Genomic DNA, 24,100 nt, shown 5'->3' with positions numbered 1-24,100 from the left:
ATCCGCTGTAGTCTCGGAGGCGCTGCTGCGAGTGGTTTTCTCATAATGGACTCAAGCGGTTTGTGGTCACTCTCCACGATGACATGATGACCATAGATGTATTGGTGAAAACGCTTGCATCCGGACAGAATAGCATATAGCTCTTTCTCTATTTGTGCGTAATTGACTTCACTGTCATTTAGCGATTTGGATGCATATCCGATGGGCTTTTCTTCCTGTAGCAGGACTGCACCTAGTCCGTACTTTGATGCGTCGACTTGTAGTCTGAGCTCTTTACCAGGGTCATAGTAGGCTAAGACTGGTCCTGGTTCGCGTGTGATTACTTCTTTCATCTTCCTGAAAGCTTCGTCATGCTGCGCATCCCATCTGAATTCACTTGACTCCTTCAGCAGGTGACGCATGGGTGCGTTGATGTCTGAGAGCATCGGGGCAAACTTGGACAGATAGTTAACCATACCGAGGATTGTCTCCAACTCACCCTTGTCCTTGGGTGGCTCCATGTCTCTCACAGCTGCAATCTTGGCTGGGTCAGGCTTGACTCCATCCTTTGTGATGCGATGCCCGAAATAGCTAACCTCGGTGGCACAGATCGTGCTCTTCTTCAGGTTGAGTTTCACTCCTCGCTCTCTGGAGCGCTGCAACATGGCTCGGAGGTTGCTGTCGTGCTCCTCCTTGCTCTTTCCATATACGAGGACATCATCCACTATGGCTGTGACTCCATGTAGACCTTCATAGGTCTCATCAACCTTCCGTTGAAACTCGTCCTGGGCGGAGATCAACCCAAAAGGTAGACAAAGGAAACGGTATCTTCCGAACACCGTGTTGAATGTTGTCAACTTGGACGACTCTTCTGCGAGTTTTATCGCCCAGTACCCTGAGCGAGCATCCATGACACTGAAATAGCAGGCCCCTGCCAGTTTGGAGGTGATGTCGTCGAGGGTAGGTCGAGGATAATGAGGTCGTTTCACAGCCTTGTTCAGGTCCTTCGGGTCGAGGCACACTCTGAGCTTTCCTGTGCGTGGCTTTTCTGCTGACACCATTGAGTTGACCCATTCAGTCGGTTCGGTGACTTTCACAATAATCTGTTGCTTCTCCATGTTCTGTAGCTCCTCTTTGAGACGGTCGCATAAGGCTACTGGAACGCGCCTCGGTGGGTGGACCACAGGTGTTACATTTGGGTCAACGTGGATTATGCATTCACCAGGAAACAGTCCTATTCCTTTGAAAACATCTGAGTACTCCTCAATGAGTGATACCTCGGGTGTGTTGGATACAGACAGTATGAGCTTGATCAGTCCAAAGTCTAGGCATGCTTTTAATCCTAGCACAGGTGGTGCCTGTGTGTCAACAACATAGAACTTCAACATTGACTGGGTGCCTTTGTACTGGAATTTCAGGTCACATTTACCTTGAATGACGAGCCGCTCACCACCATAGCCATATAGTGGGCGAGTGGAGGGCTGCAATGCACTCTGTATTCCCAGTCTTCTGAAAGCTTGTGTGGGAATGACATTAGCTGAGGACCCAGTGTCTACTTTAAAACTGACTGTGTTTTTGTTTGGACCTACTTGCATATCAGCGAAAACTTGATCCATATTTTTACTGTCTTTACCTTGTGTCAATGCATCGATGAACAGTTCTTCATTGTCTGAGCATCTGTCCGACTCATTTTCCTCCAGTGTGTACGCCTTTTCCTGGTCTGGAGAGACACACTTTAGCGAAATGGTTCCATTTGCTGCAGCTGTTGCATTGCTTGCCTTTTGCTGGGCAGGTTTCGTTTCCACTGTGAATCTTGTTCCCACAGTATTTGCATCCTTTACTGCGGTTGTTGTCTCTCGCTCTCCATGAGGCATTGTCTGACGCTGCGCGCCATTTTGTGTCGTCCTCGCGCCTTTTCCAATGCTTCTTCTTTGTTGCATCCCGACCGATTGCATGCACAGCCTGTTCGCGCGTGCCCGTGCTGGTGCTAGCAATGGATTTGAGCTGTGCTTGTGATAGTTCATGAGACCTAGCAACGTCTATTGCCTTTTCCAATGTTAGCTCGGAACCGATGTTCAGTAGTTTTTCTCTCACCACTACTGCCCTCTGCTGGATTAAAATGAGCTAGGAGAACCTTCTTCCCTTTCCTCCCCGCCGTGCCGAGTAAGGCTTTGACGGTCCATGGAGCTAGTCCTGGATAAAGAGCTGCAAAATCTACTCTTAAATTTTTACATTACATGTTGTAAATAATATCAACTCATAATCATCTGAGTTCAAATAGCTTATGTTTGAAGTTTAAATATTGTGGTTTTCACTTTTTTGTTTTCAAAACTGTTTCCAGTTTGAAAACTTTAGATAGCTTCTGCTGTCTATAACAAGTGATTAAATGAAGGACCATTGAGCCATGTTGAAACGGTGTAATCATCATATAGGTACACCTCTTTTACAATCAGATTAATAGATGGCAGTGTTAAGCTCAAGACGCAAAATCATATTGCTGCTTAAACTAGTTTATAAGGAACTATATCTGCAAGTTTGTGTTAACTTACACTAACAGGCGGCAGTTTTTTTAATTTCATTAATCTTTAAATTTCATTAATCTTTGTAACTTAAAACAATTTACAAATTTAAAATTGATTTGTGGCTCTTTAAATTACCATTTTGCACCATTCAGGTACATGCTGATGGGTGACACCTACAATCAGGTTGAGGGTTGTTCTTTTTTCAGGTTTGAGAAACAACCCCTCAAAACGTCTGCACATGTCCCTGCTTTAGTTACAATATATATTAGTTAGTCAGGATAGTATTACCCACTTTTTTCCATATATTTGTTAATATATTTCTTACAAGTTCTATATTCTCAAGTGTGTATTAGAGAACCACTATTTATATATTTTTAAAAAAAATGCTGTAGTTTTCACAGCATTATTACTGTGTAATAAAATAGAATAGAATAATCTTTATTGCCACTATACTCAGATACAATGAACTTTTGCAGGCTTTTCCCGATGTAGTTAAAAGGGGGGAAAATGAAAATAAATGATCAAAACATTACAAAAAGATAGAAGGCACTAGTTAAATTTGCACAATAACAAAGTTACAGGGGTTATAAATTGTGTGTGGTAGCAGTCTCTGGGGGTGGATGTGGGTGTCTGTGCGTGCATGTGTATCACAGTCTTTGATGTGTGTGTGTATGTGTGTGTGTGTGTGTCTCACAGTCCTTAATATGTATGTCTGTGTGCACTCACAGTACCTGTATTCTGTTCTGCAGGGAGGGGTTTAACAGAAGCCACAGCAGTGGGAAAGAAGCTGCTCCTCAGTCTGTTGGTACAGGATTTTACTGTACTGAAACATTTGCCAGCCGGCAGCCGTTCAAACAGGGAGTGGCTGGGGTGTGTGGTGTCCCTGATGATGATGCTCGCTTTCTTCCTCAGTTGATTGGCATAGATAGTGTCCAGTTTTGGGAGCTCCATCCCGACAATATGCTGGGCCACCTTCGCCACATGATGCAGGTCCTTTGGACTGGCAGCTGTACAGCTGGCATACCACAGAGCGACACATTTTGTCAGGATGCTCTTGATGGTGCTCCTGTAGAAATTTAGCAGCAGTTTCTGTGGGAGCTGGGCTTGTTTCAGCTTCTTGAGGAAGAGGATTATTTGTTGGGCCTTTTTGAGCAGGTGTGAAGTGTTGGAGGTCCATGTCAGCTGTTTTGACACAGTGACTCCAAGGAACTTTAGGTTTTCCATGCTTTCCGCCGCTTTTCCGTGTAAGTGGAGGGGGAAGTGGACTCTCTCCTTTGTTCTTCTGAAGTTGATGACCATCTCCTTTATCTTTGAGGTTTTAAGGACCAGGTTGTTCTTACACCACTCAGTGTAAAGAGTGAATGAACAAATGTTTACTGTAGTAGAATCTCTATACAGCATGTTGCTGTAGATCTGCAAAGCACCATGGTCAAAATTCATTGGCAGGTGAATTCTACAGTAATTTTTTTCTCCTGTAAATCACAATACAGTAATTTTGACCAGGATTTTTTTTTCAGCAGTAGAAACAATAATCAGTCTTTGCTGATGGTACATTTTACATTATTTCCAACACGTTTTCTAGTTTTTGTTAGCACGCAGAGGAAGACTCGACATCTTATATCCTCTGTAACATTGTTAATAATGAGCATAAGAGTATATGCTTATGGCCACCTGCTTTTCTCCACACAATTTTGTTGCAAGAGCTTACTGATTCCATACTTTCTTCAGCCTTTAACTTCATCAAGGAAGCCTTACTCATCATTTTCCCAGCAAACATGCCCGTGCGGGCCCACTGTGGGTAGGTATGGGTTTACTGTGGGGCAATGTGAGCAGGGGCAAACCCGCACTAATCCTACATGGGCTCCATGTGGTTAGCCCATGCGGGGCCCACAGCAGTTTTGCCCTTTGAGGCCCCTATGTGGGCTTATTGTGGGCAAGCCCAACTGTGCTCTTGCCCACAGTAAGCCCACATGGGCCCTCTGTGGGTTAGCCCATGCGGGGCCCACAGCAGTTTTGACCTTTGAGGTCAACCCCCTGTGGACAGTACAGTTAAAACGTTTTAAGATTACAACTGCTTTAAGGTAAGCGGTACTCAAACTTTTTATTTACCGCCCATGCCCAATGCTGCATATAGTCAGACCTCTGCAAAAATGACAGTAACATGTAAACAAATTGTCCAAGGTATGACCGGTCCATCCCATACTCAACTAAAACTGCCCATCCTACAAGACAAGTACCGTCTCAACTTTTTGGTTTGTCGCAGCTGTTTCATATTATAGTTAAGAGAAAGAACACTAGTTTTTTGGTAATTTTTTGTCCCTTAAATGTTCCCATAGAGCAGCTCATGCTGTTTTTTAACCAACTTAATTACAGATTAACTATTACTCATAACTTTACAATCTTAATAATTTTGAACCATCAGTAATTTAGCAAACATGCACACACAGCAGCTTATTGTAGTCTCATATAGTCTGCAATACATCTGACATGTTGTGCATGTGTGCAGTAATAAACTTGACACACTCCATCACTCTAGCAGTACACAAGTAAATATAGCCTATAGCCCTGGTTCAGTTTGGGCTTGGTCACGAGGTAGTGCCAATCCTCATTACTTTAACTACTCCAAGAAGTTGGATTTGGGTAGTTTAATTTGAATTTTGCCCCGCCTGAGTCCATGGAACAATCAAAGTGTCAGTTTACCTAAATAAAAAAACACGGTCACATATAGATAATTTTGGCTTTACTTGCCCAGGTTTCGAGACATCTCTGTTCGAGATTTGCCTCTACCCCAACAGGTGAATTGAATCCCAGGCTAAATTAAATGCTCCACCTGTGGCTAACTCATACTGTGCACTTACATTTCAATTGTTGTTTTCTTCAGATGCTGTGACAAAAAGCAGCCGGGCCAAAGCATCCGAGGTGGAAGCTGCCATCAAAATGTGGCTCAGAAATGCCAGGGATAGAGATGGAGGAAGGAGCAAAAAATAAATAGATTTAATGTTTGGTTTTTTTTTAGATTGAATGTTCTTATTGTGTTCAAATGTGGTTCTATGTTTGTTGTTCTGTTTTATAAAAGCATTTAATTTGGTATATAGTTTTGTTTTTCAATTCCAATTGTTTCCAATTTTCAATAAAAAAATTTCTTTGTATAATTGATATTTTCTTCATTTTTTTGTTTGAGCTGGCTGTCAATAAATGTCACTAGCATACCAGGTACACATGGGGCACTAGGGGCCCGTGTGGGACATGTGCCCCGCATTTCATGCCGGTAACGGGTGGGCCCACAGTGGGCTGCCCACAGTGTTCTGTTCCTGCCTGCAGTGGCCCCACATGGGCCCCAAAGAGGCATGTTTGCTGGGTTGCAACTGTATGTTAATTTAGCAGTTTCTCATGTAAATGTAACCCACATGATTACATGTACCCTGTGACGTATGTAAGTTCCACGAGTAGCCTCTAGGAGGCACACGAGCTACAGAGTTTAAACCATGCAAACAACCGTCGACAATAGAGAAGAGAAATACGGATATTTAGAAATACGGACAACTTTGACTATGGATACCTGAATTATTGATATTTGAACTACGGATATTTGAGCTACAGGACATTTGAACTACGACAAAAAAGATCCCTCCCACGAAGCTTCCTTGGTGAGCCGCTAGCCAAAGCTAAAAAGTAAACAGCTTTCTGTGTTCCATGTAATCATAGCCATTTACGCAGGATATCTTGATTTTATCCAAAGACAGATGATCTCCCGTTGAAGGAAGAAGGAAGACTCTTTTCTCTTGTGTTTTGTACGCTGCTAGAATCCTGGTGAGATAAGAGTTTAAAATCTTGAAATCTAAAGACTGACAATTTTCCATTGGTTGCTAAGCTAAGCTAACCCAGCTAAAACGTATATCTATGATCCTTAGCAGTTCCCATATGATTCAGAGCTTTAAAACCAGTCAGGACACCCGGTCCATAGGGTTTATTTGATGTAGGAATGTTAGACATTTTAATATAATAATATGCTTGTTGTTAAAAAAAACTGTAAGCTCCAGTCGCCACTAGCCACCGAGCCAACTCGGGCTACATGGCATGCATGGAACCCATAGCAGCCAGCTAGACGTGAATTCACGTTGATAGTGCCACAGCCTGGCTGCGATGACATTGTTTTTAACTGTTCTTACAGCAATAGGCAGTTGTCATTCAGCCGCATATTAGTTATATGTAGGAAATGATTTAATTCTGAGAATTGACTCTAGATTTGGGTATTTTTATTTTGTTTGTAATTGTTTGATAGAGATTGCAATTAATAAGGAATCTGTACAATTTTGTGCAGACTGGTTTTTTAGTACCCCGAACAACCCCCCTTGCTACACCCTTTTGGAACCCTTGGATACCCCCTTTGGATTGCCCCCATCATCGCCCTGGATTTGGATTCATCATCATCGCCTCTACATTAACTTGCCCCTGTGATTGTGGCAGGATCTGGACATTGCACCTTGCACAGATTGGAAGACTGAATCATTCCCCCTTTTCTTTTCTTTATTATTTTCTTTGAGTGCACTCATACTTTATTTTGGATTATTTTCTTTAATTTGTTAGTGTAGAATATGGCTGCATGAGTAATATATTAGAAGGGTATAAAATAGAATATAGATAGATATAGACAATAAATAGAATATTAGGAAGAACTTTTAAAAAGTATAATAGAGTAAAATATATATATATATATATCACATCTAATTTAGTATTGATATTGAAATAACTTTACTTTGAACTGTTGAAATAAATTGGTTTTTTATTGTAAACTATACCCACGAGTGTGTGTGTTGTCTTTGGGGTGAGTACTAGAATCCGGTCTAGAAAAAAACCTACACCAATCTCCACTGAACTTAGACATTAGACTGTAAACTGTCCCTGCGCAAGCATAGGCCCATTCCCCTGTCGTGCAGGTTACATAAAGTTACCTGTGTGTGCAACTTTAAGAATGCACTGGGAGAGAAGAGAGAGATACTTTCCTTAGCTGGTAAACTAGTGGGCATTATATTATCAAAATAAACTATTTGCACATGTGCACATTCACTTTTGATAGATTTTGTTATCTGGCAACATTTAGTTGATAACATCATCAGTTTGGTGTAGGAGTAACATTATTGGATGAAAATTCAACTGGAATTGTGTGTTCCTGCATTTGTTTGTGTGTGTGTGTGTGTGTGTGTGTGTGTGTGTGTGTGTGTGTGTGTGTGCATGCGTGTGTGTGTGCATGCGTGTGTGTGTGCATGCGTTTGTGTGTGTTGGTGCGCTAGCTAGCTAGCTCCATTTGAAGAAGCTTATCACTTGCTTTTTCTCTTGATAGCTACCAGGAGACATGGGTACCAAGTACTGAAGCAGGCCAAGGTGAAACAGAATGCCACAACAGGCAAGACTTTTACAAGCACAGCATTTTTGATAGGATCATGTGTTTTCTGAGCTTCATCGCAGGGCAGACTGCAACAACTAAATTGGATAAATTTTTGCTAGCCTAACTTGAGCATACGGGCGTCTCATTCCTGACTCCTGGAAGCATAAATTCCATGGCATTAAGACTGTTGGCTCACTGATTTTTAAGTCTCATGGGTTCTTTTTTGCACCATTTGGTGCTTTTCTTTCAGGCTGAGGAGCCACAGCAAAAAACAAAAAAACAAAAAAACAATCATTTCAGCTACATACAGGAATAAACTACGATGCATAAAATATGTTTTTCAAGTGCAAACAATGTTGTTTCTCTGCAGACACATCCCTAGACATATCAAGCATGTTAAAGTGCACAGAAACCATGCAAACTTAAGGTTTCCATGTCGGAGTTCCAAGTGTCCTTGTAATTTCAAGACATTTTGTGGGTAACACTTTAGTATGGGGAACATATTCTAAGTAAAAACACTTAATTACTAGTGAATTAGTAATGATCAAGATGTCACTTTAGTATGGGGAACATATGCTAAGTAACAAAAACTTAATTTAGAGTAATTTAACACTATTAACACTAGTACTTTTGTGTTTTGTTATGTAAGAACAGACCATATTCATAACGTGTTAGTAAGGGAGAATAACTCTTCTTGTGGTACTACCACCTTATTAAGTCCATACTAAGCAAAGCATATTGAGATGGTACTACTAATAAGCAATAATTCTGAGGTTATAGAGGGAAAACTCATAGTTAATGGCTTTCTGGTTGCATAATAAGGCCATGCAGAATATGGCATTAATAAGTGCTTAATAAAGACCAATAAAGAGCCAATATGTTGCTAATTTGCATGCTAATAAGCACCTAATTAATGGTGTATATGTTCCCCATACTAAAGTGTTATCATTTTGTGCATTACAGACACACATGTACCAAAGCCACATAAAACCTAAACCAGCTAGATCTCACAAGTGTGTGAATTTGAATTGTCAGTTTGAGCAGAACTTATAAATCTTCACATTTCTCAAGTCTCTGGGCATTTAAAGTTGCATATGATGGATGGGAAAAAGACTGTTTGCCCTTTCAGCACTTGTCAGAAGCTCTTAAGTGTCAGATCTTCGTTCACCTCACTTAAGCAGGAAACATGCATAGAACTGGGTAGCTTGTAGAGATGGAGGTGTGGACAGTGATAATGCAGGTATGCATGATGTTGCTATTGATATGGGGAATGATGACATGACAGAGACTGTAGAATAGGAGTGTACAGCTCCAAAATGAATAAAGTAGATACAGACTGGAAAACAAGACAATTTTGAGAAGCGATACAAAGCTGGAAAATTGTTTTGAAGGATGCACAACAACACGTATGTTTTGTTATCACTTTCAATGGTCTTTTCAGCCCTGTCTTCCAAAACAGTGGAACTATTTTCTGCCCTAGCACTGCCACTGTATCACCCTGTATGTTGAATATGGGACTGGACTGCTGCAGCGTGGTGATACAGTGGCAGAAAATAGTTCTACTTTTTTGGAAACTGGGGAAGTGGAAAAAGCATTGAAAGTACTGAAACTATTTCAAGCATGATTGTTATGCATCAATTTATTTATTTTTTTCAGCTCAAAATTGTGTTGTTTTCTGGTCTGTACCTACTTCATTCATTTAGAGCAGTACACTCATGGTGAAGCTCTCGTTCTTGCGACGGGGAAGGAGTTAATGAACCATACTTGGTGGATGTATTACACTCACATGCAGCAGCACATACCACTATATGGGTAAGAATCCGAACTATCACTTTAACCAAAATGTTCTCCTTAGCTGGGGTAATATGTGATGTCTTTTGTATTTACAGATTTTTTTGTTAGGATAAATCCAGAGCAGAGTAAGTGTGCTTCCAAGGTCCAGGTGAGCAGAAGGACTGGCAAAATGGTCCAATGAAAGAATGAGTCCCTCAATCCACACGTGGCATCGTTCATCGGGGGTATGACATTGAGTATGACTGTCAGAACAACTGATACCAGGTGGGATAAATCTTTCTTTTCTTTTTTTTTACCTTAATCTTATTCTTTCTTAAAAAAAGCCGGCACAGTGGCCCAGTGGTTAGCACTGTTGCCTCACAGCAAGAAAGTCCTGGGTTCGAATCCCAGGCCGTCCCAGGTCCTGTCTGCATGTTCTACCCATGTCTACGTGGGTTTCCTCCGGGTGCTCTGGTTTCCTCCCACCATCCTTACCATGGTGGACAGGACCACTAGGTGGCCAGAGGCTATTCTGTTGTCAACCACCACGGCTGAGGTGGGCCGGTCGTTCATCGGGTCCTGAGTAACCCGGTTTGGCACACCATCTGACCTCACTTCTGACCAGGGGCTGTAGTTCACATCTGAGCTCTGGACTGCAGTTGCTGAAAGCCTAGGGGTGAAGCTGCACCGCACCACGGCGTACAACCTAAAGAGCAACGGTTTATGTGAGCGGTTTCATTGTTCTATGAAGGCCGCTCTTCGGGCCAGCCTCACACACAGCAGCTGGGTCGACCGGCTCCCATAGGTCATGCTTGACCTGCAGACTGCCCCTAAGGAAGACCTCCAGTCCTCGTCGGCCGAGCTGGTTTACCGCCAGCCACCGCAGGTCCCGGGGGAATTTCTCCCAGATGGCATGGCACCCTGGTCTGCTGCCCACCAACGGGCTGTGTTCCAGGACGTTGTCAACATTTTCACTGCAGTCCCAACTTCACGGCACGGCCTCCCTCAGTCTTACATCCTGAAGGACCTGCAGTCAGCCGGGTACGTCTTCATCCGGCATGACGCCCACCGTACCCCCGTGACCCCCTACGATGGCCCCTTCCGTGTCGTGGTGGCGGGGGCTAAGAACTTTGTGGTGGATGTCGGTGGTAAGCAGGAGCAGGTTTCGGTGGACCGCCTCAAGGTGGCTCACCTGGACTTGGATAGGCCAGTTCAACTGGCCCAGCCCCCTCGACGTTGGCCGCATTATTCGTCCCCCGCCACATTGATTTCTTTTCTTTTTGTCATGGTGGATTCTGGGGGAGTGTGTGTAGTGAACTACTTGCAGGTTAGATATTCACCATGCGGGCCAGAGACGGTCCCTTTAAGACAGTGGGCGGGGGTTAGCAAGGGGTATTGCGGGTAGACACGAGGCTGAGGTTTTTAGCATAATGAACTGTTGACTTAGCGTTGGTGGGAGGAAATAAATGACCCCACGGCTGTGTGGTCAAAAGGAGAAGTGGTCTCATCTCCTTTCTTTCATCCTCCACAGTATGATAATAAAACAAAGATCCATTAAGGTAAACCACGTAGAAAATAAATTCATTCATTATTTATTTTCAAGAAAAATTAATATGTCCACATTGTCTGCAGAAAGGGTGCCATGGTGGCACAGTGGTTAGCGCGGTCACCTCACAGCAAGAAGGTCCTGGGTTTGAGCACCAGGGTAGTCAAACTTTGGTGGGTCATCCCAAGTCATCCTCTGGGTGGAGTTTGCATGTTCTCCCTGTGTCTGCGTGGGTTTCCTCCAAGGGGCTCCAGTTTCCTCCCACAGTCCAAAGACATGTGAGTCAGGTGAATTGGCCATACTAAATTGTCCCTAGGTATGACTGTGTGTGTGTGTGTGGATGTGCGTCGGCCCTGTGATGGCCTGACGGCCTGTCCAGGGTGTCTTCCCCACCTGCTGCCCAATGACTGCTGGAATAGGCTCCTGCATCCCCGCGACCCTGAGAGCAAGATAAGTAATTATTTTAGTTATTAATTTAGTGTTAACATTAATACAGTAATGACTGTTACAGTAGTCTTAATATTTGCTGTGATAAAAAAATACAGCACCCTATTACTGTGATGACAAGTACAGTACTGTGATTATGACTGTAATAACAATTATAGTATTCTATAGGTACTGTGATTACATTTAAACCCAGCCACTGAGGATGCACAAGCCAGTGCATCCTTAGTGCCGGTCCCAAGCCCGGACAAATGGGGAGGGTTGCGTCAGGAAGGGCATCCGGCGTAAAATCTTTGCCAAATCAAATATGCGGATCATAAATAAGACTTACATACGGGATCGGTTGAGGCCCGGGTTACCAACGACCGCCACCGGTACTGTTAACCAGCAGGGTGTCGGTGGAAACTAGGCTACTGTTGGGCGAAGGAGAAGGAGAGGGGGAAAGCATGTCCAGAGGCAGCTAGAGAGGAGGAAGGGTAGGCATGTGGAGGTGAGAGTTGGAACTTTGAATGTTGGCACTATGACTGGTAAAGGGAGGGAGCTGGCTGACATGATGGAAAGAAGAAAGGTAGGCATACTGTGTGTGCAAGAGACCAGGTGGAAGGGGAGTAAGGCCAGGAGTATCGGAGGTGGGTTCAAACTCTTCTACCATGGTGTGAATGGGAGGAGTAATGGGGTAGGGGTAATTCTGAAGGAAGAGTATGTCAAGAGCGTGCTGGAGGTGAAGAGAGTGTCAGACAGAGTGATGAGTATGAAGCTGGAAATTGAAGGTTTATTGCTGAATGTTATCAGCGCATATGCCCCGCAAGTTGGGTGTGAGATGGATGAAAAAGAAGAATTCTGGAATGAGTTGGACGACATGGAGGAGAGGGTACCCAAGGAGGAGAGAGTGGTGATTGGAGCGGACAGAGGTGATGAGGAGGTGATGGGAAGGTATGGAGTCAAGAAGAGAAATGTGGAAGGACAGATGGTGGTGGATTTTGCGAAAAGGATGGAAATGGCTGTGGTGAATACATATTTCAAGAAGAGGGAGGAACACAGGGTGACGTACAAGAGTGGAGGAAAGTGCACACAGGTGGACTATATCTTATGTAGAAGGCGCCATCTAAAAGGGATTGGAGACTGCAAGGTGGTGACAGGGGAGAACGTAGCTAGGCAGCATCTGATGGCGGTCTGTAGGATGACTTTGGAGACCAAGAAGAGGAAGCGAGTGAAGACACAGCCGAAGATCAAATGGTGGAAGTTGAAGAAGGAAGACTGTTGTGTGGAGTTCAGGCAGGAGTTAAGACAGGCACTGGGTGGAAGTGAAGAGTTGCCAGATGGCTGGAAAACCACTGCAGAAATAGTGAGGGAGACAGCTAGGAAGGTACTTGGTGTGTCATCAGGACAGAGGAAGGAAGACAAGGAGACTTGGTGGTGGAATGAGGAAGTACAGCAAATTATACAGAGGAAAAGGTTGGCAAAGAAGAAGTGGGATAGTAAGAGAGATGAAGAAAGTAGACAGGAGTACAAGGAGATGCAGCGTAAAGCAAAGAGAGAGGTGGCAAAGGCAAAGGAAAAGGCGTATGGTGAGTTGTATGACAGATTAGACACTAAGGAAGGAGAAAAGGACTTGTACCGATTGGCTAGACAGAGGGACCAAGCTGCAAAGGGTGTGCAGCAAGTTAGGGCGATCAAGGATAGAGATGGAAATGTGCTGACAAGCGAGGAGAGTGCGCTAAGAAGGTGGAAGGAATACTTTGAGGGGCTGATGAATGAAGAAAATGAGAGAGAGAGAAGGTTGGATGATGTAGGGATAGTGAATCAGGAAGTTCAGCGGATTAGCAAGGAGGAAGTGAGGGCAGCTATGAAGAGGATGAAGAGTGGAAAGGCAGTTGGTCCTGATGACATACCTGTGGAGGCATGGAGATGTTTAGGAGAGATGGCAGTGGAGTTTTTAACTAGATTGTTTAACACAATCCTGGAAAGTGAGAGGATGCCTGAGGAGTGGAGAAGAAGCATACTGGTACCGATTTTCAAGAACAAGGGCGATGTGCAGAACTGTAACAACTACAGAGGTATAAAGTTGATCAGCCACAGCATGAAGATTTGGGAAAGAGTAATAGAAGCTAGGTTAAGAGGAGCGGTGACGCTCAGCGAGCAGCAGTATGGTTTCATGCCACGAAAGAGCACCACAGATGCGATGTTTGCTTTGAGAATGTTGATTGAGAAGTATAGAGAAGGCCAGAAAGAGTTGCATTGTGTCTTTGTAGATTTAGAGAAAGCTTATGACAGAGTGCCGAGAGAGGAGGTGTGGTATTGTATGAGGAAGTCAAGAGTTGCAGAGAAGTATGTAGGAGTGGTGCAGGATACGTATGAGGGAAGTGTGACAATGGTGAGGTGTGCGGTTGGAATGACAGATGGGTTCAAGTTGGAGGTGGGATTACATCAAGGATCGGCTCTTAGCCCTTTCTTGTTTGCAATGGTGATGGACAGGTTGACGGACAAGATCAGGCAGGAGTCTCCATGGACGATGATGTTCGCGGATGACATTGTGATCTGTAGCGAGAGTAGGGTGCAGGTGGAGGAGAGCCTGGAGAGTCGGAGGTATGCACTGGAGAGAAGAGGAATGAAAGTCAGTAGGAGCAAGACGGAATACCTATGCGTGAATGAGAGAGAGGACAGTGGAATGGTCAGGATGCAAGGAGTGGAGGTGACAAAGGCATTTGAGTTTAAATACTTGGGGTCAACTGTCCAAAGTAACGGGGAGTGCAGTAGAGAGGTGAAAAAGAGAGTGCAGGCAGGTTGGAGTGGGTGGAGAAGTGTGTCAGGAGTGATTTGTGACAGAAGGGTATCAGCAAGAGTTAAAGGGAAAGTTTACAAGATGGGTGTGAGACCAGCTATGTTATATGGTTTGGAGACAGTGGCACTGACGAAAAGACAGGAGGCGGAGCTGGAGGTGGCAGAGTTGAAGATGCTAAGATTTTCACTGGGAGTAACGAAGAAGGACAGGATTAGGAGCGATTATATTAGAGGGACCGCTCAGGTTGGACGGTTTGGAGACAAAGCAAGAGAGGCAAGATTGAGATGGCTTGGACATGTGTGGAGGAGAGATGCTGAGTATATTGGGAGAAGGATGCTGAATATGGAGCTGCCAGGGAAGAGGAGAAGAGGAAGGCCAAAGAGGAGGTTTATGGATGTGGTGAGGGAAGACATGCAGGTGGCTGGTGTGACAGAGGAAGACGCAGAAGACAGGAAGAAATGGAAACGGATGATCCGCTGTGGCGACCCCTAACGGGAGCAGCCGAAAGTAGTAGTAGTAGACTGTGATTACATTTACAGTAAGCATACTATGGAATGCACTACAGCAACCATCCATCCATCCATTATCCAAACCGCTTATCCTGCTCTCAGGATCACGGGGATGCTGGAGGCTATCCCAGCAGTCATTGGGTGGCAGGCAAGGAGACATCCTGGACAGGCCACCAGGCCATCACAGGGCTGACACACACACACTACAGCAACTACTACTACAGCAACATACTAGCTAATTGCTGCCAGCCAGTTACTGTACATTTCAGTGTTCTTTTTACAGTGTAGTTTATTAATAATTCTTATTTTGCTCCCTACATTTCCAGTGACCCGTTGTTCCCTATATTTATTCTCTCCTATCAACTTATACTTACAGATGTAATGTCCTTGTGTTGTGTCATGTCTTATATTTCATTTAAGCAACCCAGCAAGTCAAAGTCCTTATGTAAATGTGCTTAGGTAGATCCTGATGCCAGTATAATTTATTCATAGCTGTACACTAAAATGTATGTACATACCCAAATATTGTTTGTGTGTGTGTGTGTGTGTGTGTGCGCGCGCGCGCGTGCGTGTGGTTCAGATTACGTAATCCTATACAATTAAAAACATCTTCCACCTTTCCTCTCCTCTACTCCTTCCTATCCGCTCCTAACCCTTTCATAGTTTCAAACACTCAGCAGGCTCAAAACCCTTTGGGAAGGCCTGGGCACTGCCATCAAGGGATTATTTAAGTTTGGGGAATAATGACACACACCCCCCAGGCCTCTTTGCAGACGCTCCTCTCGGGCCCCGTCAATTCCAGGCTCTACAGTTTGGATGGATCTATCAATGGAAATCCCTCCCTTGCCATTACTCTCTTTCTCATCTCACTTTCCCTTCCTCGTCCCCTTTTTGGATGATAATACCTCATTGTGCGAATGGTAAGAAAGGGAAGAGCTATCACATCTGCACCTGAGGTCAGTTTTGAAGGGATTTTTTCCCCCTCACTAATGGCTTTTTTTTATTTCTAAATTTTGCTCCCCAGCAATAATCTCTCTCTCCCTTGCTCTCTCGCTCTCTCTCTCTCACCATCTCTCTCTTCCTCTTTCAGTGGTGTTTTGGGATAATAGACTAACTGGGAACAGTGTTCTGATTATAAGTCCTTTTATCCAGCCTTGTACCACCACTGTACATGTGTAAAAGCATTTAGAGCTGTTGCCCATTCACTTTCAATTCAAATTAATTGCTCACTGAGACTTCCTCACTTCCTCCACACACATTATTCTCTCCTTAAAGGGATTATCCTTCTGAACAACAGATGTGGCTAAGGGGCTGTAATAACAGTTGGCCAAATAATTGGGTAGAATAGGTTTAGGGTAGTTATCTGGTTTACCGCATTATTTAACAATACAAGTGTGTTGAGTTTGTTAAACTGTAAATGAAATGTGTCCATCAAAGTTGCATTCCAATGGTTGGGGAGCCACATTGTTGCAAATGTTCAACGTTACCATTACAGATAGCTGCTTTACTTCATCTAATTTATGTTCCCGTTTGTGGTTGTATTTACCACATTGTCTAAGTGAATCCAATTCAGGCTGGCTGACAAGTGATGCTGTAGAAGTGGAGATCAGAGGTAATGATAACAACTCACACAACTGATAGGAAGTGGCAACATGGTCACTATAATATTTCCTTTATTGAGATGCAGCTTTCCAGTAGTAACAGATGGCCACAGCACCTGAGATGGAAACGTGCTCCTTTTCCTCTGGTGAAAGAGATGTCCAAAAACGTACACCAAATAACATGACGTTGCTTCACATCAATTCCATAAACCTCCCTCAAATGTTTGGCTCAGGGCTACCTCTACATAGTCTCAGACCCTACCTGGGAGTAAGGATGAGAGTGGGCATACCCAGTCTCCCAACCAGTCATTTTTGTTGTTGTTAAAACTGAACCAACGACATGGTGGAGAGGGTACCCAAGGAGGAGAGAGTGGTGATTGGAGCGGACTTCAATGGACATGTTGGTGAAGGGAACAGAGGTGATGAGGAGGTGATGGGAAAGTATGGAGTCAAGAAGAGAAATGTGGAAGGACAGATGGTGGTCGATTTTGCGAAAAGGATGGAAATGGCTGTGGTGAATACATATTTCAAGAAGAGGGAGGAACACAGGGTGACGTACAAGAGTGGAGGAAAGTGCACACAGGTGGACTATATCTTATGTAGAAGGCACCATCTAAAAGGGATTGGAGACTGCAAGGTGGTGACAGGGGAGAGCGTAGCCAGGCAGCATCGGATGGTGGTCTGTAGGATGACTTTGGAGACCAAGAAGAGGAAGCGAGTGAAGACACAGCCGAAGATTAAATGGTGGAAGTTGAAGAAGGAAGACTGTTGTGTGGAGTTCAGGCAGGAGTTAAGACAGGCACTGGGTGGTAGTGAAGAGTTGCCAGATGGCTGGAAAACCACTGCAGAAATAGTGAGGGAGACAGCTAGGAAGGTACTTGGTATGTCATCAGGACAGAGGAAGGAAGACAAGGAGACTTGGTGGTGGAATGAGGAAGTACAGCAAATTATACAGAGGAAAAGGTTGGCAAAGAAGAAGTGGGATAGTCAGAGAGATGAAGAAAGTAGACAGGAGTACAAGGAGATGCAGCGTAAAGCAAAGAGAGAGGTGGCAAAGGCAAAGGAAAAGGCGTATGGTGAGTTGTATGACAGGTTAGACACTAAGGAAGGAGAAAAGGACTTGTACCGATTGGCTAGACAGAGGGACCAAGCTGCAAAGGATGTGCAGCAAGTTAGGGCGATCAAGGATAGAGATGGAAATGTGCTGACAAGCGAGGAGAGTGTGCTAAGAAGGTGGAAGGAATACTTTGAGGGGCTGATGAATGAAGAAAATGAGAGAGAGAGAAGGTTGGATGATGTAGGGATAGTGAATCAGGAAGTTCAGCGGATTAGCAAGGAGGAAGTGAGGGCAGCTATGAAGAGGATGAAGAATGGAAAGGCAGTTGGTCCTGATGACATACCTGTGGAGGCATGGAGATGTTTAGGAGAGATGGCAGTGGAGTTTCTAACTAGATTGTTTAACACAATCCTGGAAAGTGAGAGGATGCCTGAGGAGTGGAGAAGAAGCATACTGGTACCGATTTTCAAGAACAAGGGCGATGTGCAGAACTGTAACAACTACAGAGGTATAAAGTTGATCAGCCACAGCATGAAGATTTGGGAAAGAGTAATAGAAGCTAGGTTAAGAGGAGAGGTGACGATCAGCGAGCAGCAGTATGGTTTCATGCCACGAAAGAGCACCACAGATGCGATGTTTGCTTTGAGAATGTTGATTGAGAAGTATAGAGAAGGCCAGAAAGAGTTGCATTGTGTCTTTGTAGATTTAGAGAAAGCTTATGACAGAGTGCCGAGAGAGGAGGTGTGGTATTGTATGAGGAAGTCAGGAGTTGCAGAGAAGTATGTAGGAGTGGTGCAGGATACGTATGAGGGAAGTGTGACAATGGTGAGGTGTGCGGTTGGAATGACAGATGGGTTCAAGGTGGAGGTGGGATTACATCAAGGATCGGCTCTTAGCCCTTTCTTGTTTGCAATGGTGATGGACAGGTTGACGGACAAGATCAGGCAGGAGTCTCCATGGACGATGATGTTCGCGGATGACATTGTGATCTGTAGCGAGAGTAGGGTGCAGGTCGAGGAGAGCCTGGAGAGGTGGAGGTATGCACTAGAGAGAAGAGGAATGAAAGTCAGTAGGAGCAAGACGGAATACCTATGCGTGAATGAGAGAGAGGACAGTGGAATGGTCAGGATGCAAGGAGTGGAGGTGACAAAGGCATCTGAGTTTAAATACTTGGGGTCAACTGTCCAAAGTAACGGGGAGTGCAGTAGAGAGGTGAAAAAGAGAGTGCAGGCAGGTTGGAGTGGGTGGAGAAGTGTGTCAGGAGTGATTTGCGACAGAAGGGTACCAGCAAGAGTTAAAGGGAAAGTTTACAAGATGGTTGTGAGACCAGCTATGTTATATGGTTTGGAGACAGTGGCACTGACGAAAAGACAGGAGGCGGAGCTGGAGGTGGCAGAGTTGAAGATGCTAAGATTTTCACTGGGAGTAACGAAGAAGGACAGGATTAGGAACGATTATATTAGAGGGACCGCTCAGGTTGGACGGTTTGGAGACAAAGCAAGAGAGGCAAGATTGAGATGGCTTGGACATGTGTGGAGGAGAGATGCTGAGTATATTGGGAGAAGGATGCTGAATATGGAGCTGCCAGGGAAGAGGAGAAGAGGAAGGCCAAAGAGGAGGTTTATGGATGTGGTGAGGGAAGACATGCAGGTGGCTGATGTGACAGAGGAAGACGCAGAAGACAGGAAGAAATGGAAACGGATGATCCGCTGTGGCGACCCCTAACGGGAGCAGCCGAAAGTAGTAGTAGTTAAAACTGAACCAAAACTTCACAATTTCCTGCAGACTGACTGGATGGATCAGTGTTTTACCCTAACTGTGTCCTCACTGGCAGATAGTGAAATAAGTGAACACAGTATGCAGTCAGAACATGGAAAAGAAGAAAAATTAATTGAAGAAAATGAAGGACATGTCTAGTATCAGTAAGTTCATTTTGTTTGCCAGCTATTGCAATTAATTTGCATGCAGTGGCATGAAAATAGTAATAATTTTTCCGGTATAGCACTCTGTAACTATGTTTATTTTATTTTTTTACAAACTTTATTAACGCTAAAATTTATAGAGGCCAATTCCTTTTAATTGGTGAAAGCTAAAATCAAGAAAGTTGGTAAGTAGGTGCAGGTTCTTCGTGAAACTCAACGACTGTACGTAAAGCTTTGCTGCTTGGCCACTTACTAGGGCTGGTAGACAAATTTGGATTCAAAAAGGTGAGCCCTGACACCCTGTTTGATTTAGAAACACCAGATTTAATACACAGGTTCCTTAAGAAGGGAGGAACAAATTTGCCCTGAGAACCGATGAGGTCCTCCATGATCAATTTTCTGCCACCATGGCGTTTGTATTAAACACTTAAAATATCACTCCTCCCAAAAATATTAACCTGCTGACATAAAAATCGGCACACAACACCTAGAAACCAAGCCTCTACTTGGATTTTAGATATATCGAAACAAACACCGTTGCAATTAACTACTGGACTTGATTGGGGGCAGGGTGTTCTGTATCTCGAATAAGGGGATTCTTGTTCCTTACTGGTAAAAGCTGCAAGCCCTTTCACACTTATGTTGTTTAGTCCGGACTTTCAGACTTTCCAGAAAAGTCCGAACCAGATTGCCAGGTGTGAAACCTCTTGGACCAGGGTACAGGGATCAAAGACTCGGTCTTTGGTCCAAGCTCAGGAGGTAGTCTCAGTTCAGACCAAGGTTCATGAATGTCTAATGTGAAATCAAAGGTTCGGACTTTCGGATCAATCATAGGAAGGGATAAAACAAACACAAACAGTAACACCTAGCAACAGCGAGCGCGCCTGGCAACGAGCGCACCTGGCAACAACGAGCGCACTTGGCGGTAACAACGAGCCAAAAGTTCAAGTCAAGGTCCGCTGGTATGAAAGCAAAAGTCCTGAACCTAATGACTATAAAATAACAGATGTGAAAGCACCAGAACCAGACTCTGGTTCAGACCTTGGTTTGGACTTTCAAGTGTGAAAAGGACTACCAAACTCGAGGATATAGACCAAGGATAAGGCTGTAAATATCTAAATACATAACTTCCTGCTCTAAAAGTTTAAAGATTTTGGGATGCACTGTGTCAACCGCAAAAAGTAGTCAAACCAGGTTTTGCTGCAATATACACCGATCAGCCAGAACATTAAAACCACCTGAGGCCACTGCCATCAGGGCAAACCGTTGCCATGAAGGGGTGTACCTAGTCTGTACATTCACATGAATGCCAGGACCCAAGGTTTCCTAGTATACTATACCTGACCTCAAGGTCAGGGATAGTATGAGTTGACTGTGTGTGAATAATCTGGACGAGGCACAAGGTAAGTAGAGTTGCATGGAATTATACTTTAGATAGATGTAGATAGGGAATAACAGTATGTACCAATATTCATATGATGGTTCGCAAATACAAATATATATATATATATATATATATATATATATATATATATGCAAAATAAAAGTATGAATTATACACTGATAAGTTGCAGCGCTGCAATACCCCTGTTGTGCACAACACCCAAATAAACAAAATAATAAACAAAAGGAGATATCTCGTTGGGGCCCTTAACTGGAATTTTTACTTGAATACATCCAGGAAGTTAATGGCTACTGGAACAGTCTTACTTGAATAAAGCCGTGAAGTGTTTCCTGGCTCACAGTTCATCAACTTCGCCAACAGGAGGCGCTACGCAGTCAAAGATGGACGATGTAGGACGGATGAATCTGCTGACAAACATCCGGTTCCAAAGTAGAATGGCGGGAAGACGCAACCTTAATAGCTAGGTTGTGGGCCGTGTCCAAACACCAGTTCGCTAATATAAGAAATAAAAATGTTCATGCTTGCAATCACGGTAACGACTAGCAGAACATTGCACAGAGCATCTCACACTGCCTCCACTGGCTTGCCTTCTTCCCATAGTGCATCCTGGTGCCATCTCTTCCCCCAATAAATGATGCACACGGACTTGGCTGGCCACATGATGTAAAAGAAAATGTGATTCATTAGACCAGGTCACCTTCTTCCATTGCTCCATGGTCCAGTTCTGACACTCATCTGCCCATTGTATGCACTTTTGGCGATGGACAGGGGTCATCATGGGCACTCTGACTGGTCTGTGGCTACGCAGCCCCATACGCAGCAAGCTGTGATGCACTGTGTGTTTTAACAGCTGTCTATCATAGCCGGCATCAACTTTTTCAGCAATTTGACCTACAGTAGCTCTTCAGTGGGATCTGAGCAGACGAGCTAGCCTTCACTCCCCACACACATCAATGCACCTTGGATACCCATGATCCAGTCGCCGGGTCACCAGTTATACCTTTCTTGGACCACTTTTGGTAGGTACGGACCACTGCATACCGGAAACACCCCACAAGACCTGCTGTTATGGAGATGCTCTGACCCAGTCATCTATCCATCACAGTTTGGCCCTGGTCAAAGTCACTCAGCTCCTTACACTTGCCCATTTTTCCTGCTTCCAGCACATCAACTTCAAGAACTGACTGTTCACTTGCTGCATAATATTGTTGCGGAACAGCTCCCTGACAGATAGTGACGGACAGACAGTCTGACTAAAGTAACGCGAGACCCTGTTAGCCAATGAGAAGAGACTTAGGAATGCGTGCGTGCTGCCTATTGTTATCCATTGCACAGCACAGCGTGGGTTAGTTGTTATAGTGGTTTACAGACTGTCACACAGTGTTAGCTTAGCATAACGTGTTAGCGATCAGACGTAACATTCCTGACTCCTACACCTCGACTGAGCTGACGCTAGACAGTGACTAACCAGCGACGACCATAATAGAACCAGTAAGAGTGATTACCAGCCCCCAGAGAGAGATCAGAGTGTGCAGCCAGTGACAGTGCGAGTGTCTGCAGAGTGAGACCATCCCAGCCAGGCTAGCCAGCGTCCGTCATCGTCTGCAGACTGCAGGAGCAGTGCAAGGTGGGTTGCTAAACCCGTAGCCTAGCCCGGCTAATTAACGCCAGAGACTGTGTTGTCGCACCATAATTCCCAGCCTCCAACTACTTAATATAAGAACATCTAAACCCAGTCCCGCGACAAGTGGTGTCAGAAGTGGGATATTGGATTGCATTCTGTCTCCATACAGAATAGCGGTGCTATTGCTATTTACGTTAGCGTCCTTGCTAACTAGCAACCGGCTAATTACGTGCAGTAGCACTTTATCAAGGCCATCGTTGCATGTGATCTAGATGATGTTGGAACCTACTGAGGAGATCGAGCACGTGGAGCACGGTGCTGTAGGGGGGGGAGAGGATAGCGCTGTGGAAAGCGAAATGGAAAAGCAGATGTGTCGTCTAGCCCAAATGTTGGAGCGGTCCCTCCTTAACCAAGAAAAGCAGGAACAATCAATGGAGGAGGTGAAGTGCATGCTTAAAGGGGTACTTGTCGGGCGAGTTGTGCCACATCCCCAACCTCCCGCTGTGCAGCAATTGAGCACGGGACTCCACCCGCTCCCTAGTTCCCCGCAGCCATTCAATGGCTATCAGGAGGGCTTTGATAGTGGCCATGGAGCCAGTCATAGCATTACAACATTGGAGGTGCAGGACATGGAGTTAACTACTCCACTGGTCCCCCGTCCAGACGGACCGGATGTGAGACCCCGTGAATATGCTTTGCACCCGGGAATGGAGAATGTCGGCCCAGTAGCGGATGGCCGCAACAGAAGTCACCATCCCAAACCCCTTGTCACCAGTACTCCAGCGGAGCGGGGTGGTAGGAGCGCCAGAGCCCGGAACGCATTTCCGGAAGGGAGTCACCATTTCCTGAGCACGCCCAGCCGGGGTGACGCGGCGCCGCCTACTGGTGGTACCGGAGGGCCGCCATCCGTCATAACAAATAGTCCAGTGGTAGGGAACGGTCGGGACCGGAGTAGTAGCTACAGGAGAGAAGTAGGACACGAAAGTGAAGTGAAGCTGCTAGCTACCTACGATGGGAAGGGCGACTGGGACTCCTTTATTGGCCCGTTTGAGAGGATGGCCCGGAAGCGGAATTGGAGCAAGGAAGTCTGCCTGGACATGCTCTACCTGCGACTGCGAGAAGGCGCTATGTCATTCGTTATGGCGCAACCGACTCCTATCCGCGAGGACTACGACAAGCTGGTGGAGCAGCTACGGCGCCGTTTCGGACGAGAAATACCCGAAAGTACTGCCCGCCGTAAACTGAGCGAGGTTCGGCAGGGGAAGGAGACTAGCCTGTCTGAATTTGGAGAGGAAGTACGGAAGCTGGTTACGCTAGCCTATCCAGGGGTCGACGTCGGACTGCAGGAGGAGTTCGCGGCCGAGGCGTTCCTGCGAGGCCTGCGCAACCAAAACATCGCCTACGAAGTCCTGGGCTCCGAACCTAAGACCCTGGCAGACGCCCTCAAGAAGGTAGAAGCCCGAGAATACGACTATCGAGCAACGCTTGGAAGGGAGAGCGAAGCTAAGGGGCGGATTCGCCGAGTGTCATGGGATGATGAGCGTAAAGGG

The sequence above is a fragment of the Lampris incognitus genome, chromosome 4 (assembly GCF_029633865.1).
Source record: "Lampris incognitus isolate fLamInc1 chromosome 4, fLamInc1.hap2, whole genome shotgun sequence".
NCBI classification, from domain to species: domain Eukaryota; kingdom Metazoa; phylum Chordata; class Actinopteri; order Lampriformes; family Lampridae; genus Lampris; species Lampris incognitus.
The sequence above is the reverse complement of the archived record's forward strand: the minus strand, read 5'-3'. Positions refer to the sequence as shown.